Source organism: Sinocyclocheilus anshuiensis, unplaced genomic scaffold (genome assembly GCF_001515605.1).
Source record: "Sinocyclocheilus anshuiensis isolate Anshui unplaced genomic scaffold, SAMN03320099.WGS_v1.1 scaffold773, whole genome shotgun sequence".
NCBI lineage: Eukaryota > Metazoa > Chordata > Actinopteri > Cypriniformes > Cyprinidae > Sinocyclocheilus > Sinocyclocheilus anshuiensis.
The window spans coordinates 1,573,292-1,581,307 of NW_015539930.1; the positions used below are offsets into that span (position 1 = coordinate 1,573,292).

General features: G+C 36.8%; 2 protein-coding genes across 10 annotated transcripts in view; one reads left to right on the plus strand and one right to left on the minus strand.

The window, feature by feature from the left end:
• Window positions 1-1,005, minus strand: part of LOC107686823 (protein kinase C and casein kinase II substrate protein 3-like) — a 56,440-nt gene extending 55,435 nt beyond the window's left edge. For all 4 annotated transcript variants that reach the window (XM_016483958.1, XM_016483953.1, XM_016483954.1 and 1 more), the window contains exon 1: window positions 632-1,005. The gene's annotated coding sequence lies outside the window, so the exon portion shown is untranslated. The remainder of the gene's footprint in view (window positions 1-631) is intronic.
• Window positions 1,006-5,193: 4,188 nt separating this feature from the next.
• Window positions 5,194-8,016, plus strand: part of csnk1g1 (casein kinase 1, gamma 1) — an 84,847-nt gene continuing 82,024 nt past the window's right edge. For all 6 annotated transcript variants that reach the window (XM_016483962.1, XM_016483964.1, XM_016483966.1 and 3 more), the window contains exon 1: window positions 5,194-5,369. The gene's annotated coding sequence lies outside the window, so the exon portion shown is untranslated. The remainder of the gene's footprint in view (window positions 5,370-8,016) is intronic.

The window sequence follows — 8,016 nt, forward strand, 5'->3', positions numbered from 1 at the left end:
AGTATGTGGAAAATAATGTTTTTTTTTACTTTAAACCGCATAAACATTTCATTACACCAAATACACAAAATAATGTTCTTTTTAGCAGCATCATATGACCCCTTTAAAAAAAAGGGAAAAAAGGGAAAATATTATTTAACTGCGTAAAATGCTAGCCAAAAAAATCACATAATATTACTGGATACAATACATAAACTAAAATGTGGTGGAAATGACACAGTGGGGAAAATTACTTTTACTAAATAAATAAATCTCCTGTGTATGTCCACGGTTGTGGACTAACTTAAGTGAGTTTTACGAGTTTATTTTGCAAAAATCAACAGGCCCAAGGTGATATCAGCAGTCTGCAGACATTAACTCCTTTCTTCAAACAGCAAAGGGTGAAGCCTCATCAAATTTCAAGGGATTTGTATGACCGTAGTGTCAAAGGAAACGGATGTTAACAACAGGCTTATTCCTAAATGCCTTACAAAACTTGTTTATTCCCTTTATCGTGTTTTGGCTCTATATTCTACAATGCTCTGGACAAATGAACCCCTTCACACACATAGGCTACTTGAGGCAAAAATGTGTCCACTTAATCACCAGAGAGAGATACACATAACCGATTATAATATCGAAATCTACTTACTCGTCGTTTTGCTCTTATTCAGGCGAAAACAGTTATGCACTCGATGTCCCGCGTCGTCGTCAAACTCTCCCGGAGTTCCTCAGTGCGATGTGAAGCGGTTTATCTCCAGCGCATTCGCATGCAGACCGCGTTCAGAGCGAGAAAAGCGCCATGTGAAGAAAAGTTGACACCGCTCAGACACCTTCACTTTCTGTCATGGCAACCGAGCGTTGAAATAATATCTCCCATAAACATTTACCAGGAGGCAGGAGCATGGAGAAACACTTTCAACAGGTTGTTTTTAGAAAACAGGCCCATCGTCGACAGAAACTCATAGCGATTATTCCAGAAACAGCAGCAGGCCTGTATGAGGAGTCTTCACGGATGAAATTAGATGCTGGGGCTCCGCGTTATGCCCATTGATCCAATTACACGAGTTAACCCTTTCAGGTTCAAACAGCTAACGGCGGAGTATTGTAGTACTTGTACTTCTAGGGTTTTATGTACTAGCATTTTCTGACCTGAGTGAATACTGCTCTCATTACAATGTGAAAATTAAAGTACTAAAGATAAATATTAGGCCTATATGAGGGGTTTACACTGAACTATATAATGACTCTATTATATTTCTTATATAATAGATCTTATAGTATAATAATATACTATAAACTAAATTCTATACTTGTAATAGAGATATTCTCTATTATAGATCAGTTGGGCGTTACAGGCACTTAGTAATAATAAGAGCAACAGCGCCCTCTGTAGGCCGAGAAGATGATATTCTCTCGTTTCAATGTCATTTCTCATCAGAACCATCTTCTCTTCAGCTTCACCTGTTTGATAGAAGCTCAAAGCGAAATGCAAACATGTAAAGAGACAAACCATAAAGTCTAAAAAGATATTGAACACTCACGTTTCTTTTTTTGCCGTGTACAGTCCGTTAAATACGCAGCAGGTCATTTTGTCACACTATATGGGGGTAAGTTGTCACAACAGAACCTGTCATTTAAACAGCCTATTATTTTTCAGATTAATTTAAATATGAAATCTAATATAAAACACGAAACAGCAAAAATGTAAAAGGTACAAAATTTGTCATATAAAATCATTGTTTATTATCAATAATTAAACTCATGACAACCTGACCTGACCTGGCATTTTTGAAGGAAAAAAAACGTAATATGCTAATGACGCAAATGTGGCATTTACTACTGTAATAATAATAATAATAACAATAATAATAGGCCTAATAATAACGTTTTATAAATGACAATACACTTGATAGCTTACTAAAATCAATAGGATATTTCATAAATCACATATAGCAACAAATGTAACATATACCAGCTAACCAAATTACATACATTAAATAGATTTAAATTTTGAAATAAGTATGTTTTAAATATGTTATCAATCAAATAAGTATGTTGTTTATGGCCGCGTTATTTCCTAACATTTAAAACAAATCCACCAGGAGGTGCTACACACATTATAGCTCGTCTGTAACGTTTGTGTTTCTTCATTGATTGTCTCCAGTTATTTATAGCAGTTTAGCACAAACAAATATAGAAGTGCTGCTGGAAACGAGAGAAAATGGATATGAGATTAATTGGAGGTAGACTTAATCATCCTAGTGTAGTTTATCACAGTGGCACTGCAAGAACTATTTTGTTCATATGCATGCTTGAATGTTAGTTAAGTTAGCTGTCAATTAAATTAATTAAGTTATGTGTTTATTTAAATTGCTGTTCTTATTTTAGGAATGAGACAATGAAATTAATTGCAGTGTTGAGTGTAACAGAGCATGTCTAGCCTATTTGTTACTTTATAATAATAATAATAATTATTATTATTATTATTGATAATCTCACGTGCATTAAATTTAAAGGTCTTATGAACAGTTCAGGAATGTGATTTTTTGCTTTGTGGTTCATTCATTTCATGCAGTCCATTTTGAGGTTCCCACCATGAAAGTCTTAATATTATTGGATAAAAAAATTAATTCACAATTTGTAAAGACAGAAATCATATTTCTATATCATATAATGATATAATCAATTTTAATTTGATGACACTATAATAATTTAGAGAACACGTTGTTAGTTTGAGCAGACTTGAGCGGTAATAACTTCTAACGTGGAAACGTTAGGCAGTTTATTACAAAATATCTCAATTTTTCTTTGGTTGTCCTTTTCTCTATTCATTAAAATAAATAAATAAATTTGGAATCTTCTTGCATTTAATAATAAATGAATACTTTCCCCCTGTGCCCGAAATAGCCTATCTGCATTTTCATCTAGGTAGTTTTTTTGTAATATCCCTTTATCCAAATAACAGGTCCTAAATAACATTTTTTTTTTTTTGCCAGAAAACAAAGGTGTTGTTTTGTCACCAGTGTTGGGGAAAGTTACTTTTAAAGGTAATACATTACAATATTTTGTAAAAAAAAAAAAAAAAAAAAAAAACTAATTGGTTTCTTGGAAAGTAATGCATTACATTACTTTTGCGTTACTTTTTGTCACCTAAGCTTATTAAGCTTGCGTATTAATTTTTAATAACAAAAAACTCCAAAATTAATTTTGCAACTGTAAAGGCCTTTTCATACCAAAAAGTGAAATTAATAAGCCTCAGCCTGAAAGAAGTGCCTCCCCTGCACCCAGGGCCGTTTTAACCATTGGGCTAGGCGGGGCTGAAGCCCCGGGGCCCGAGCAAGGAGGGGGCCCGTGATTGGCTGTGGAGTAGATTGACTGGAGCGCCGATCGCCAAAGCCACCACGCCCCCCACTTATTAGCGCTGTTATTTAGTGTAATGCATTACATTACTTTTGCGTTACTTTTTGTCACCTAAGCTTATTAAGCTTGCGTATTAATTTTTAATAACAAAAAACTCCAAAATTAATTTTGCAACTGTAAAGGCCTTTTCATACCAAAAAGTGAAATTAATAAGCCTCAGCCTGAAAGAAGTGCCTCCCCTGCACCCAGGGCCGTTTTAACCATTGGGCTAGGCGGGGCTGAAGCCCCGGGGCCCGAGCAAGGAGGGGGCCCGTGATTGGCTGTGGAGTAGATTGACTGGAGCGCCGATCGCCAAAGCCACCACGCCCCCCATTTATTAGCGCTGTTATTTAGTTGAGCTTTCCCGTAAATTCCATGCATTACCATTTGAGATTGAAACGTAAAGTCTGAATTTGGTTTACCAATTAAATGCATTTATTCTATATTTGACTTTTGAACGATATGCGCACGTATCTATCAGGTGATCGCTGCCCAGTATGTCTGCATTCATCTCTCTTCACTTTGTTCTGGAGTAATCTGGAAATGGTCGCGCAAAGTGCGAAAGAAATGTCAGCAATTCTAAAAGAGAGAGGGGTTCAAAAAACGAAAAACTTAAAATACAAACAACATAAAAAACATGACGTAGTAAATTCCCCAGCTATCAGGTTATTTTACTAAAGATGATGATGGAGTGGAAGTTGCTGGAACAGCAAGTGAACCGGGCACACGGAGCAGATAAAAACAGTGTCATCGTCCACACAGATTTTAGAATATATATTTTTTATATTAACACATTTTAATGACAGCATATTTATTGGAAAAAACTGGAATAAAATACTTGTATTTTTCAAAATAAGCAGAAAATAGTACAAACTTTGCTAAAGTGATTGTTTTGAACAAGTATTAACTTAGACATTATTTTTAAAAAAACATTATTTTAGCTGAAGTATTTGTATAAATACCGTGTGCCTTTTACCCCGTGTGTGGGGTAAAAGGCCCCTCTTGCCACCTCATACATTTATACGCTTTTTAAACAAAATAAACAACTTGAATGATTTATTTTCACACAAAATCTGTTGCTCCTTTAATGTTCAATACAACGTATATATTTTTTTCTGCAATTATACATTTTTTCTTAAGGTGGGCCTGGGGGGCCCTGCAGTAAGTCATAGCCCCGGGGCCCAGTGCGGTCTTAATGCGGCCCTGCCTGCACCTCATTCCCAATTTCTCCCAACACGGGGACAGGAGAGGTGTCAGTGAATAAATGGGAAAACACAAAGTAATTGGCGTTACTTATTTGAAAAAGTAACTCAGATATTTTCTTGTAAAATTGAAAGTAATGCGTTACTTTACTAGTTAGCCTACTTGTAAAAAAAGTAATCCGATCACGTTATTTGCGTTACTTGTAATGCGTTACCCCCCAACACTGCTTGTCACGTTGGTTTGTCTCACTTGTTATCATTTTATCCCATCCTGTTAGACACATTTTTAGAAATTGTGCAGAAATTACTTTATCAAAATGTCATAAAATGGTGATTCGATGATTTCATGTTAACTTCCTCATGTAAACTCTCAATTTCTCACTGAGAAATGGCTAACTTTAATTCTTTATTTGCGTCCTGTTTGGTTCCATCCTGTTCATTTTCTCGCCACTGTGTAAATAATCAAGCTATATTTAATGAAGCTTAAGAACTTGCTTGAACAGAGCACATTTCTGACAAAATATGGTCTGGTATGCGTAGCAGGAATTACCCTAGTGATCTTTGTGAAGGGACTTTTGTTTTGAAATCTCCTTAGAGTCCGAGAGCGGAAGTCATTGGCGACAGCGAAAGGTTCACGTTACTTGCAGGAACACTGAAGAAAGGAGGAAAAGCGGGTAGCGGATAACAACACTGATTTTATTCAGAAAAGGTGTCCTATAATCTACAGACGCTGGTATCTCAGTATTCATCTCCTCTCTGAAGCCTCTGGCGAAGTTCGTCGTGGAAGTGAGTGAAAGAAATAAAGCTGCTATAGCTAACGAGCTAAAGGTGTTTGTCAAGCTGTTAGCTCCATTAGTTCATATTGGTTAGCTGACGGGTAATCCTGCCTATAATTAACGGTAATCTTGATTGATCGATCGAAGCTGTGATCTGTATTCAGTGTTTGAACAATAACTGCGCATCCCGACTCGCCCTGTGGCTCATATTAGCGACAGAAATGAATAACTTGATGGCTCTGCTCGCTGTTTAGATGTGATATGGCATCGATATCTGAGCAGCTCGATTGATGATCAAGAAAGCAGTTAAATATATTGGTGCTCTAGACAGCTGGCAGGTGATTTGTGAAATATCGTGTTCCTCCTTCATGTTAAGAGCTGAAAACATTGAACGTTGACGTTTCTGGCCCGCAGCAGGAGGAAAGCTCATTCATTGTCGTGAGAAGACTTTTATTTATTTATTTAGTTATTTACGGTGTATTTTTATTTACGTTTATTTTCTTGTATTACATATATGTATACAGGTGTTGTTATTTTCTACTTTTATTTATTTGTATTTGTATTTATTATTTTTTGAAGGCTATTGTCTTCACTGGGGGACCATTAGAGAATCCATTACACACTCATCAGAGGTCTGAGACTCTCTTTGGTGAAAGATACGAGCTTAAAGGGCTAGTTCACCTAAAAATGAAAATTCTATATCAGTGTTACTTTTTTCTTTCTGTCGAGCACAAAAACCAGAATCTTGACAGCCTTAGTTGAGATTAATTTTCATTTAATCGTTTTGTATGTACAGTTGTGGCTGTCACTCTCTAACATAAGCACCTGCTGACACTGAAGAAAGAAAGAAACAGGCATGCACGTGTGGATCAACATGAGACTGAGTAAATTTATGACAGAATTTTCATTTTTGGTGAGCTGTTCCTTTAATAATTTCATTTAAATATCAGTGGCTGTGTAACCATTCACTTCATTCATTGAACATTGGTTTGTAGGTCTTGTTAAGGAATGTTAAATATATGTGCTAATACAATTCTAATTATTTTGCATTATCAGATTACATTTATTCTTTCCTAAATATGTACATTTAGTTTGTAACAGGTGGTGTTTGTTGTTTGACTACTGTCATGTTGTATGCAGATTTTCAGTATTTAGGAAATCAATCCTTATGGCTAGTTTATGTTAGCAAGTGAATGGCTGAAAAAAGTCTTGTTTACGTCAATGATAACTTTAATGATACCTATATAAATATAATAATCATTCAAATTCTGTGAGAATAGGGAAGTCCACACCACAACTATAATGTTAATGACACAGATGAACAATATGGCTGTTGTCACTTTCAGAAGTTTTTTTTTTTTCTAGCAGTTGAACAATAAAACATTGACCGTCAATCAGAACCCACATGACTATAAAAGGCCTGTTCACATCAAAAATGATAACTGTAACAATATCTATATTAGCATCCACATCAAAGGATGCTAACTATCTGTTTATTATAAGCGCGTGCTCCAGTTATGTTGTCTGCCGTTTTAAATGCTTGAGCAGTTGAGTGGATCCTGATTCTGAAAATGATTCCAACAATATAGTTGTGGTGTGCCAATAAAGTCTTTGTCGATATTGAAGGGTTTCGCGATCACCCCCAAAGCACAGAGTGTGCTGTCTTACTCGGGTTCGGGGAAGCATTTCCTCACTGCTTGTGTCACAATAGGAATCCCTCCCTGATGCCTGGCTTCCTCCTGAGCTAATCTCTTTTCAAAAGGTTAATGATTTGAGATGAGACATCTAATGGATATAGCATATTGCATTAGTGCTGCATCACCGATAATCAGAAGTAATGATGCCATGGGCATTAGAAATACGTCAAAACGTATGCATTTGTGGGCTTATATTTAGTATAATTTCAACCACTATTGTTTAGCATGGCTGTGATGCGGTTGACATGAGGAACAATAGATCTGTGTGTGATGTAGGTCAGTTAGAAGCACTTCAGTCTTTTTTCTTTAGGGTTTATTCATCAAAATAAACGTCTCTTATTCTTCTAATGGAACTAGGGGTGCTCCGATTGATCAGCTTCTGATCACTATCGGCCGATTATCACATTGGGATGATTGATCGGCGGTCTCTAAAAAGGCTGATCTCAAAAAACGATCTCAAGCTGATGACGCTGACATGAGAGGTTTGGCACGACTTCACAAACAGAGTGAGTGAATCTCCGCGCTCTCTCTCTCTTTCTCTCTCAAAAATACGCAAATGGCTACAAATCACCACACATCGCATCTGTCTATAAGCGAGCTGCACGCTGCACAGTTGACACAGGAATTGTCACTTGCACAATCGAGGTAGTGTCACATCGTCACTAAAGTTTATAAATTGCATTACTTTTGAATTCTTGCCAGTGTTTAACCATTCAGTGCTCGCGCGCTCTCCTGAAGACCGTGCGCTCATGCACACTCGCAGCGCACATACATAATGCCAGGTTCACAATACTCAGTTTGCAGTGCGTATGCGGTGCATATTTTTTCCGTGCTCATGTTAACGGATTAAAGCGTTCATTGCACACGGTTGCGGTCCGGCAGTACAGAGATCGCTTCCACACCGAGTCTATTGCTGCGCTGCAAGCGCTGAATTAAAGTAACAGCGCATTGTTTGCAGTA